The sequence below is a fragment of the Pseudorasbora parva genome, chromosome 8 (genome assembly GCF_024679245.1).
Source record: "Pseudorasbora parva isolate DD20220531a chromosome 8, ASM2467924v1, whole genome shotgun sequence".
Classification (NCBI taxonomy): domain Eukaryota; kingdom Metazoa; phylum Chordata; class Actinopteri; order Cypriniformes; family Gobionidae; genus Pseudorasbora; species Pseudorasbora parva.
This window is the reverse complement of record NC_090179.1, coordinates 46,815,441-46,827,940: the sequence shown is the minus strand read 5'-3', so window position 1 is coordinate 46,827,940 and position 12,500 is coordinate 46,815,441. Positions and strand designations below refer to the sequence as shown.

At 39.4% G+C, this 12,500-nt stretch overlaps 1 protein-coding gene and 1 pseudogene across 1 annotated transcript in view; both read right to left on the bottom strand.

Moving 5' to 3' along the window:
• LOC137084571 (NACHT, LRR and PYD domains-containing protein 3-like) overlaps window positions 1-12,500 on the bottom strand; it is a 320,075-nt gene that overhangs the window by 19,899 nt on the left and 287,676 nt on the right. The gene's annotated exons all lie outside the window — the stretch shown is intronic.
• LOC137085241 (NLR family CARD domain-containing protein 3-like) overlaps window positions 10,656-12,500 on the bottom strand; it is an 11,197-nt pseudogene continuing 9,352 nt past the window's right edge.

Below are 12,500 nucleotides of genomic sequence, written 5' to 3'. Positions count from 1 at the left end.
TAAGGTGCGTCTAGATTTCTAGGCTACACGTGAACTTCATTAAAAATAAAGTTCAACCACTTATTCCTAATATTAGGATCCGAAGGAAGCTTATGCAGCAGCAACTGTTTTCTTCCACAACCAGGAATAGCGCAATATCTTGCTATATTCCGCGGCATGTTTATTGTTGTTGGCTACAGCCCGAGCCGATCACCTCCATGAGTCTTAGACGCGCAGTAGAGGCGGTGTTTCGTCGCGCACTTAAGTATGAAGCACAAGACCGTTTTCTGGGCCTGGTGTCTATAAAAGCTTTTCTTTGACTAACAAGGAAGTTTTTAGCTCTGAAACTTAGAGGGTATTCTTATATTACCTAGACCTTTTATATATCAAAAGTTCAAGGGAAAGTTGATTTCTCAATTCATCTCCCCTTTAAAGCAGCTTTGTCTCCTATTTACCCTTCATCTCACTGGAAAACCAGTTTTATTTCTGCAATTTACACCGACACAAACTGAGACTGTCAGGGTTCTGTCACTTCAGTCAAGCTTTCTCTTGGTTTTGTGACACTCCTGTATTTTGTCTCGTCTTGTGTGAGCACACAGCTTTGAGCTTGAGCTGCATGCTCTTCTGTCCTTGTAGTTTTCTGTGTGGGGCGTGGTGTTCGGATCCCAGCACTTCGGTCTAGTTGGGTTTTGGTTTTGTGTTGGGATTCGAACATTCATGCTCCTCGTGTTTTGTCTTCTGTTGTGAGCGCACGGAATGAGCATTCGCTCATTCTTGTGCGCTCTGTCTGGTCATGTGTGCGCTCTTCTGTGTGTTGTGTATCATGCAGCTGGTGTTTCATAATTATTTATTAGACTATAAATAATTAATTATTAGACACAAAAATATTGTCTTGAGATTAAATATTTTATTAGCTCTTACGCAAAGCTTCCGCGAAGAAAAACAGTTCCAACCTGCTTTAAGCCTTTATCTATTGCTGCTAAATGTTGAAAATGAATGCTGAAAGGGTTACTTCACCTAAAAATGAAACCAAGCCTATGATTTACTCACCCTCAAGTCATTATAGGTGTTTATGACATTCTTCTGTCAGACAAATACAATCAGAGTTATATTTAAAAAGTCCAGGCTAACGTTAATCCCAGCAGTAGTTGTAGTTGTGTTTGAAGTCCATAAAAAATGCAGCTGTCTGTCAAATAACATGCTCCACACGACTCAGATGGGTTAATAGAGCCTTCTGATTCCAATCGATGCGTTTGTGTAAGAAAAATATCCATATTTAAAACTTTATAAAGGAAACCCGCCTTGAAGTCTTCCATTGTAGCCCACGGCTGTTTAAGCCACAAGATGGCGCCAGCGTTAAGCACAGAAGTAGTGCCGGTCAAGATAACTTGTAGTACCCGGATGAGCGGTGTGTGTTATCTGGAAATAACATACCGCTGGAATGGGCGATTGACCAATCAGAATCAAGTATTTCACAGAGCCGTGTAATAATGCTGTTTAATAAAACTATTCAAGTGTAAATCATATCATAATTTGACTAAAACATACAAAATAATGCGTAATCTAATTACAGGTCCAGTCGGCATAATCGGTGTTGGACGGCTCTCTTACTGCTGAACATTTGGACTGTTACTGACGCTGGAGTTTGATTTGTTCTGGGTTACCGTTGGCCTTTCCGGACTGCTTTCTGCGGTGAACACCTGCCTGTTTCTGATCGTGAGTTGGGATGTCTCTGTTGGTTTTGTTTGCTCCTCGTCTGACTATCCTGCTTGTCTGACACTGATTCTCGCCTCATGATTTGGATTTGATTGTCCTGGATTCTGACCTCCTGCCGGCCTGACCATTCTCTTCAGTTCTGAGCTGTTTTGGGGTCTTGCGGTTTGGACTGTCTTTATTAGTGTTTCAATAAATTGAAGTTAAGCATTCTTCTGCTTTTGGGTCCTCCTTCCTCAGGTCGTCACAAGTAGTAAAATGTTCAAGAGGAGTTCATCCGTTAGATATTTTAAATAACCAACAACAGCGTTTAATGATTTGTAAGCGGTTGTAAAGAGTATGTGTCAATTTATATTATATCATATTTATTTCAACAGTGTTGTTGTGTCAAACTATATGATTACTATGATACTTTTAGAACCAAATATTATTGCCCCATTGTTATTATTTTTGTATTTTAAGTCATTTTAAACATTTGTTTACCTGGGGAACACCTGGGGAAACTCACTTCACCTTCAGGGGCTCTGGGGCAGCTCAGTCTCTCCAGTCGGTTTGTAGGGCCACCGCACCGCAGCAGACTCACTGTGTGTGAGCCAGACTGAGCGAACACCACTCTGCACGTTTGAATCAGGGATGTAGCTAAGTATTTGAGGGCCGGGGGAGGGGTATTTTATGTATTTTTATTTTAATACATTTAAAAAATATATATATATATTAAATGGTTTACTTTTGGTAAATGTATTGGACATACTGGTGTTTTTTTTTTCCATGATCATTTTTGGATCTTTAAAGTTAGCGGGGCAGCTGGGGGGGAAAGGCTCTAGAGTGGGGGGGTGGGTGCTCTAGAGTGCCCCCCAGTAGATCCACCCATATGCGGCACTGAATGAAATGGCCGATTTTGTCAAATAGGGTGTCAAATTTAATTCAACCTCCCTTCCACTAGATGGCAGAGGTGTCATACTTCATCCCTGACTCAAAAAAACAACATGATTCTATACATATTCTTTGAGCAAGAGCGCATTGAATCAGTGCGAACAAAAGCGGAGCAGGTGTGCAAGTGAGACATTTTATTAGAGCATTGTCAACGTCTGAGTATTTGCATTAGATTATTATTACTATTATTATTTTATAATGGCATTAATAAAGCTTACCCGCAATGAAGTGTTGGGTCTTCTATTCGCGGACCCTGATTCTTAAGGGGAATATCAGATGACGGTGATTCTGAAAGTGAAACTATCCCTAACGTTACAGCAAGCATAAACGGTGAATCCTTTGCCCAATGTATAGCTTGTGTATTTATTGCAAAAACGAGTTCAGAACATAAATCTTGAGTGTTTTAGCTTTCAAGTGATGCATAGTTTGTGATAGCTGATTGAATAGTTTGTATAAAACAAATGTAATTAAAAGTAGAGACACAGCCACTTGCGTCACCCTTCCTGTCCACGAACGGGTGCGGGTTAACTGGTTAATAGTAGGGGTGACCCCAAATAGTTGAAGATTTGTTGCATCGATATGTGGAGACGGATTCGACCACCAATCTCAGTTGAATCTTCGCGGGTGTTATGAAACAAGGATCATACCATTTTGGCAATATGGGGGTGCTTAATATTTTAAAGACGTGGTGCTGCACAGTGCTGAGCTTCGCAAACAATGTGTTAGAATTTTAAAGGCGTGGCGCTGAGCTTCGCGTCCTCAGCGAAGCTCAGCACAGAAGCTCATAAGTCATCTCTCCCAACCTCGCACCCCTAACAAAGATTTTCTTTCATGTGCAATATCTACATATTAATACTTATTTAGTCCCGAGACTTTATGGTAGAGATGATCTTACTTCAGTCTCTCCAGTTTACAGTAAGGATTCTCCAGTACAGCAGAGAGCAGCTTCACTCCTGAGTCTCCTGGATTATTCTCAGACAGATCCAGTTTTCTCAGATGTGAGGGGTTTGATCTCAGAGCTGAAGCCAGAGCAGCACAACCTTCATCTGTGACACCACAAACACTCAACCTGCAGAGAAAAATGCCACACTCTTCACTCTCTCAGATAAGACACCGAGATTTGGGGCCGTATTCACAAAACATTTTATCTTACCAATAAGAGTTCTCCTAAAGGGCAGTACAAGTTCTTAGCTAAGAGTTCTCTCTTAAAACCTATTCACAAAGCAGCTGAGAGCAACTTTTACCAAGGAACAGAGAGAAGTCTTAAGCTAAGAGTATAAGGACGAGGTTGAGCTTGTTGCTATGGATGTCATCACGCTTACTAACTATGCCCACAGTGATTGGCTGATAGGGGAGGGGTCTCTGTCAGTGAGTTAATTATAAAAATATTTTGTTGAATGAGGTTTCATGTTGCCATTTTCAAACATTTTTTAAAAAGTAGGCTGTGTCACTAATTAATCTAGTATATGTTCAGCTAATTGTCAGACTCTAATGTCTGCAGCTCAAGAGATTGCAGAATTATTTTTTGTAAATAAAGTTTATAAGGAGCACGTTCAAACTGTCTATCAAATCAGCACCAAAGGAGGTATATATACAGCTGAGAGTTGACTCACCTAACAGTAGTTAACCCCACAGTTACCTCACTACGAGCTTTAGCACTAAAATGCTTTGGGAAATACTCTTAGAGCAAAAATTTAGGAGTCCTAAAATTAGGACTGACACTGCCATTATGTTTAAGAGTTTCTCCTAAATCGGCAAGGTAGGAGCTACTTTTAGCCTTAAGATGTATTGTGAATACGGCACCAGATCAACAGAGACTTCATTATTTACAAAAGCACAGATCACCATGTGTGTGCGTGTGAGAGAGAAAAAAGCTTTTATAAAAACTGATATAACCAATTATTTATCACATTAAATATGTAAAGATGATCACCAAAACAAAATGGATGTGATGGTCATTAAGGATGAATTAATCTTGTTCTTCATGTATTAAATTCCTGCCTGTGCTGAGATTGAGTGTGTCTAAAGTGTTAAATGTTGATCGTATCACTTTACTGAGGAGCAGCTCATGTCAATCAATCAATCAACTTTATTTATATCGCGCTTTTACAATGACGATTGTTTCAAAGCAGCTTCACATTGTTAAACAGGACAACATTGCAACAAAATTTGATTTGGCTAGTTTATAGAATTAAATATGACCAAATTAATACATTTTTTTATATTTAGTTGAATAACTTGGATCATAATTTTAATCATAAAGTTCAATCACTTACAATGTGTTCAATCATTTACAGATGAATCACAATTACCTCAACTCAAGAAAGAGAGACTGAACACTTGAACACAGAAAAAAAATATTTCTTACACTTAATTTAAACAGATGGGATATTAAATTTAATGAATGGTAATCATGCCGACTCCCAATTGTTTTAAATTTGAGTAGTCAATTTAAAATAATCCTCAATGGCAATTTGAAATAACCAGAAAATATATTAAATATTTACTGCACGATATATTAAAACTAGAGTAGTATTTGAGAATCAGAATATCAGGTATTTGATGACATAACCCCAAAAATAGTGAACATTTTAAATAAAAAAGGAAAAACAATATAATAGCGATACATCTGTCATACGGCGATATTGTGTCTGCGATGTCACGTGACTAACATGAGGCGTCGCCATGGAAATAATAAGGTGATGCTTTCCAAAATAACAGCCGCCTTAAACTCAGCTATATTTTAAACTTGCCATTGGTTTGTTGGCTGATTATTTTTTCAATGAATTGATTAATCCGATAAAAAGACAATTTTTTTATTTTATTGACAGAACACACCATTCCACATCCTTTAACGTCGCATTGCAGCTGAGAATTCAAAAACACAGTATTTTCATATACTCTAGCTCCTGGAGACCCACTGTCTGGAAAGGCTTATTTCAAACCTGCTTCAGCACACCTGCCTGTGTATTTTCAACAAGTGATCCTGAAGATCTTGATTAGCTTCACCTGTCTTTAGTTAGGGTTGAGCTAAATTCTTCAGGAAAGTGGGTTCCCAGGAGCAGGGTTGAAGACCTTTGCCCTAGTTCTTTAAACATGAACCAGGAGTGTATGCAAACATATTCAATCACATCTTCTTCAGATGAAATAGGCCTATATAATAGTACATTTTATTTATAAAGCACTTTAGCACCTTAAGCAAACAATCAACTACTTTTCTGAGATGATTATTACACTATAAAACAAATAAATAGCTTTTATAAAACCGTATAAGTCCTATTGGCCGTTGAGAGTTGCTATGGCATCCGTAAACAAAGTCCAGCTGCTGGAGAGGACGGCGTCGACATCTGATGCGGCAGACAAACTGAAAGCTGTGATGATTGCTTACTGGCACTTCATATCGATTAAGGTGATAACCTGCTGTTTCAAACATTAAGTTAACTATTTATTTTTCCATACAGACTGTGGCCTGAGTCCTGTTTATGACTGTCAGACTGTTAATGCATTTGTGATTGAATCTCCGTTACGGCAGTGTCAGGTTTTTTTTTTTTTAAATGGGGGGCGGGTCATAGATATTCGAATATATTGCTTGATATTTGATAGCCGTTCAAATTAGATTTTTTTTCCAAAATGACAGCCCTATAGCGTATTATTGATGATCAGAGCATGTGAGCAGAGAGCACAGCACACACACACACACAAAGCAGAGAGCGGGTCAGTGAATGAAAGGAAGCATCATTTTACCCCAGCACGAATAAACCACACCATATTAAAAGCACAGTAGAGTCTCTCTCTCTCTCTCACACACACACAAACACACACTATTACAGCACAAAAGAGCTACACACACACACCATATTATAGCACAGTAGAGCTACACACACGGGTCAGTGAATGAGAGGAAGCGTCATTTTACCCCAGCACGGCTAAGCCACACCATATTAAAACACAGTAGAGTCTCACACACACACACACACACACACACACACACACACACACACACACACACACACACACACACACACACACACACACACACACACACACACACACAAAGCAGAGAGCGGGTCAGTGAATGAAAGGAAGCATCATTTTACCCCAGCACGACTAAACCACACCATATTAAAAGCACAGTAGAGTCTCTCTCTCTCACACACACACACACAAACACACACTATTACAGCACAAAAGAGCTACACACACACACACCATATTACAGCACAGTAGATTTACACACACACACACACACACACACACACCATATTATAGCACAGTAGAGCTACACACACAGGTCAGTGAATGAGAGGAAGCGTCATTTTACCCCAGCACGGCTAAGCCACACCATATTAAAACACAGTAGAGTCTCACACACACAAACACACACACACACACACACACACACAATTACAGCACAATAGGGCTACACACAGACACAAACACACACCATATTACAGCACAGTAGAGCTACACACACACAAAGACAATAAATACAGCACAACTAATTTTATTTTATTTTAAAGTGTTACACTCGTATTTGTAAATAAAACATTAATTTATTTAAGTGAGAACTGTGATATTTTTTTAACAGTGATGGTTGTTCTCAGTCTTACTTACTTAGCGCGCGCACGCACGCACACACACACACACACACACACACACACACACACACACACACACACACACACACACACACACACACACACACACAGATGATTGTTCTCAGTGTTACTTACACAGCGTATCTAGTTGCTGTAACCACAGGCAGCAGCTTCTGAAGAACTTCATCTGCTGTGTTTACTCTGCCACTGTTTGAACATAAAAAAATAAGTTCATTATTAATGATAATAATAAGAGGTAAATAATACAACAATAAATACTTTACTAAAGCAGAAATACCCTCAGATATAGTTTTAATTAAACTGGTTTATAACGGACACAGATCTGTTGTTTCTTCCTCTGGTCAGTGTTTCTGTGTCCGGTCTATTAGTCTGCATTTACACTACAACACTCAGTGCTCAGATCTATCATGACATCAGAGTTTATCGTCCTGTCGGTTGCTATGGTGATAGTAACGCAGTAATGGTGGTGCTGCTTTACTTCAGTGTTTTTGCCGGATGTGTGTATACTAAACACGCAGACTGGGTTCCGGCGTGATGAGACGTCATGCTCGGCCAGATTCGCTGGAACTCGAGCTTCTTCGGTTGCGGAGCCGCACGCAGTTACAAAATTTGCCGTGCACACCACCAAGCGAAATGCACTGCAAAAAAATGCTTCTTACTTATTATTTTGTCTTGTTTCTAGTCCAAACATCTAAAAAAAAATTTAAATGAAGTATTTAATAGACAACCAAAGGTAATTGTCTTGTTTTGGGAAAAAATAACTCAAAATGAAGAGAGTTTTTGCTTAAAATAAGATAAATAATCTGCCAATGGGGTGAGAAAAATAATTCATACAGAAAACAAGATTATTTTGCTTAACCCATTGGCAGATTATTTATCTTATTTTAAGCAAAAACTCTCTTCATTTTGAGTTATTTTTCCCAAAACAAGACATACTTTTTACTTGTCTAGTAAATGTTTCTTAATGTAAGAATTTTTAGATATTTTAAACAAGACAAAAATACTGAGTAAGAAGAGCATTTTTTGCAGTGTGGGGTCTCGTCTTTCGTGTCGAGTTTAAACAAGGCTTTAAGATACACTGAAGTTGGCAGTTTGATAAATGCAAGTTAATTCTTCAGTTCAATCTTTGTGTGCTAAAGGCACATACGTTCCTGTAGAGATAGCAATAAACATTCTCCTTTTTGACCAAATAAATGAAAAGCATGTCATCAATGTCTTCTCTCTTGCTGTCTCACCTAAAATCTCACCTAGCTTTCCTCAGAGATGGTCAAGTCAAGTTCAGTTTGTGCATGATTACATGATATAACCATTTTTTTAATACTGTATCCTAAATTGTGGATAATATCATATGATGAAGTAAATTTCTGGAGTGTTAACGATTAAAAGAAAAAACAACAACAAGAACCGTACAGAACTGAAAACCGTGAGCCTAAAACCGTGATCCGAACCGAACCGTGGGTTTGGTGAACCGGGCCGCCCTTAATATGCTCCTAAAACACAATCATCTGCTGCAGTTTTCATCCATTTTATTAATTGTTTCTGGCATTTATTCAAGTGTATTTTTGTTAACAGACTGAGAGTCCATTGCTTTTAATGTTTTTGGTTGTTTTGTTCATTTATTGTGGATATTTAAAATGATTTCCGCTTTCAGTGTTAAATAGTCTTTAGAAATAAAAGTTTATTGATATTTGAGAAGCTGTACCTGCATTATTACGCCATTATCATTATTTTGGATGAAAATTCTCAGAACAAAAATATTATCGTTAATTGCAATAATTTCTTGGCAAATTTATCGTTCAGCAGAATGTGTTATCGTGACAGGCCGAGATAACATCACCGTTTTCTCCAGAGCGACTGTACAGCCCAATCAAATTTGGTTGCAATATTTTCCTGTTTAACACGGTGAAGCTGCTTTGAAACAATCGTCATTGTAAAAACACTATATAAATAAAGCTGACTATTAAAAATCTTTATATTAACTGGCTTTTCTCTGAATGCAATACAGTGAACGACAGCCGTCTGTGTCTCCAGTGGCTCACATTATTGGCAGTTTAGTGTCGAGTGATTCATTTACACCAAAACTAAAAGATAACGTGCCTTCATCTCTGGAAACATTATTTGTGTCTTACATTTCATAATGACCTCAGATAAGCTCAGGGCCGACTCGTTCTCCAGCAGGTCTTTTTCATGAATGTGAATGTGTGCAAAGGATTGTGGGTGATTGAGCTGAATTAAAGATGCGAAACGAAGGACCCTTCAAACTGAGACGGCCTTCAGAGGCGCTTGATGACGTGGCCGTCGAGATCTGCAGCCTTACTAGGACACAGCCTCCGTTTGAGAAACACCCACAAATTATGAACAATATCCCAGAAATCAATCTGTGCCCCGTGATTTAAACACCTCTGATCTCTGTGTTTCTCTTTGGTCATAATGTTTTAGACTGTAATGATTGAACTCAGTGTTACTTACTCATCATTTCTGCCTCCAATTAATCTGCTCAGGTTAAACTTCTGCATCGTCTCCTCTGAGGACAACAACACAAAAACTAAAGCTGACCACTGAGATGAGGAGAGTTTCACAGCACGTAATCCTCCATGTCTCACATGAGGTCGAGCTTCGTTCACCAGTGAAAGATCACCCAGTTCATTCAGACAGTGAAACAGATTGATGTATTTATCTGGAGAGGGATTCTCACGGATCTTTTCTTTAATATAGTCGACTGTTTTCTTATTGTTGTGAGAGCTGTTTCCTGTCTGTGTCTTTAGTTCTTGTAAGAGACTCTGATTAGACTCCACAGACAGACCCAGAAGGAAACGAAGGAAAAGGTCCAGATGGCCATTTTTACTGTCTAAAGCCTCATCCACAGCTCTCTGATGGAGATCAGATAGTGAAGCTGTGTCTCCATTAGTTGGTTTGGTGATCTGGTCAAACACATTGATGTTCTTGTTTATAAAGGAGAGATGCACATATAGAGCCGCTAGATGTTCCTGAAGGCTCAGATGAACAAAGCAGAAGACTTTCCCCTGATACAAGCCCAACTCCTCTCTGAAGATCTGAGTGCACAATCCTGAGTACACTGATGCTTCTGTCACATCAATGCCACACTCTCTCAGGTCTTCCTCATAGAAGATCAGGTTTCCTTTCACAAGCTGCCGATACGCCAGTTTCCCCAGTTTGACAATCATGTCTTCATCTTTCACTTTCTTCTCATAGTCCTTCTCTTGTTTGATGTTGGTCTGAAGGATCAGGAAGTGTGTGTACATTTGAGTGAGAGTCTTGGGAATCTCTCCAGTCTCTGTTTCATTCATCATCTTCTCCAGAACAGTGGCTGAGAAAACTGGGATGTGACACATAATAAAGAGGCTCCTTGATGACTTCAGGTGTGAGATGATCCTGTCAGCCAGACTCTGATCACTGATTCTCTTCCTGAAGTATTCCTCCTTCTGTGGGTCACTGAAGCCTCGTACCTCTGTCACTCGATGGACACACTCAGAGGGGACGAGATCAGCTGCTGCGGGTCTGGAGGTGATCCAGATGAGAGCTGAGGGAAGCAGATTCCCCGCAATGAGGTTCATCAGCAGCTCGTCCACTGAGGCTGATTCAGTCACATCACACAACCTCACATCGCTCTGAAAATCCAGAGACAGACGACACTCATCCAGACCATCAAAGATGAACAACACTTTATACAGATCACTGGATATTTCCATTTCTTTGGTTTCAGGGAAAAAGCCACGAAGAAGATCTGAAAGACTGAGTGTTTTGTCCTTCATCAAGTTGAGCTCTCTGAAAGGAAGTGGAAATATGAGCTGGATGTCCTGATTCTGTTTCACTTCAGCCCAGTCCAGGATGAACTTCTGCACAGAGACTGTTTTTCCAATGCCAGCGACTCCCTTTGTCAGCACAGTTCTGATGGGTTTGTCTTGTCCAGGTAAAGGTCTAAAGATGTCACTGCATTTGATCGCTGTGTCCTCTGTTTCTGCTCTCCTGGACTGTGTCTCAATCTGTCTCACCTCATGCTCATTATTGATCTCTCCACTTTCACTCTCTGTGATGTAGAGCTCTGTGTAGATCTCATTCAGGAGTGTTGGGTTTCCCTGCTTTGATATTCCCTCACACAAACACTCAAACTTCTTCCTCAGATTTGATCTCAATGTGTCGAGGACTTCAGCAGGTTTAGAGTCATGACTGTAAGATTAAAATACCACATTGTTACACAAGTTAGAGAAGTAAATAGCCATGGATAACAAAATTATGGGACACAGAACATCATACGGTTTCTGAAATGTTTCAATCATTAATCATGTGTTTGAGTGATGTGTGATGTCATTGCAGCTCCTAAAATTAAACCACCACAAAAGTCCCACATTTTACCTGAAGCCAGGACACATGCTTTCATTAAAGTCTTCTGGTTGAATCTCAGGCGTGAACACAGTTTTGTTTTTAACTGGTCTGGATTGAAGATTTGCCCTTAAATCAGAATGAAGAGGGTAAAGAATCAGACACACTGATATTGATGTAATCGTGTCATTAACTGAGTAACAGACCAACAGCTTTTACAGTGTGTGAATGTATTAACAATACAATACATAGAGCTTTACACAAGAGCACAATGATCATCATTAATAGACTGAAACTTACAGGATCTGAACTCATTACACTGCTGTATGTTAATAACAACTTCATAAAATACTATAAGCATAACTTTTATAGAGGTGATATACCTGAGATCAGGCCGTTTGTCTCCACTCTTAAACACTGGTGGCTGATCCATAGAGCAGTCACTCTTCATAGACACACAGCTGGACTCTGGGTTTGAGCTCTTCTGCTGGACTGAACTGGAACAGAGAACAGATTCAGTTTAATCCTTTAGATTACTGATTAATCTTTACGAGAACCAAAATAAATGTGTGTGTGGTTGTTTTTGTTAAATATCATGACACAAATGTGTATAATGCCAAGGGTATGACACAGGTATTACAGGAGAGGGTGAAATATGAGGACATCACCCATGTCCCCACTTTTCAAAAGGCGTATAAATCATTTTTTTTTTGAGAAAGTAAAAGTGCAGAATGTTTCCTGCGATGGGTAGGTTTAGGGGTAGGAGCAGTGTGTGTGTGTGTGTGTGTGGTGGGAGAAAAGGTCGATGCATCACAATTCTTTATCTATCAATTCAGTCTGCCACTTCCCCACTGTAAGCGCGCGGTCACTGCCCAAACAGAAAAACACGTTGATAGACGAACGGTCAGCATACGA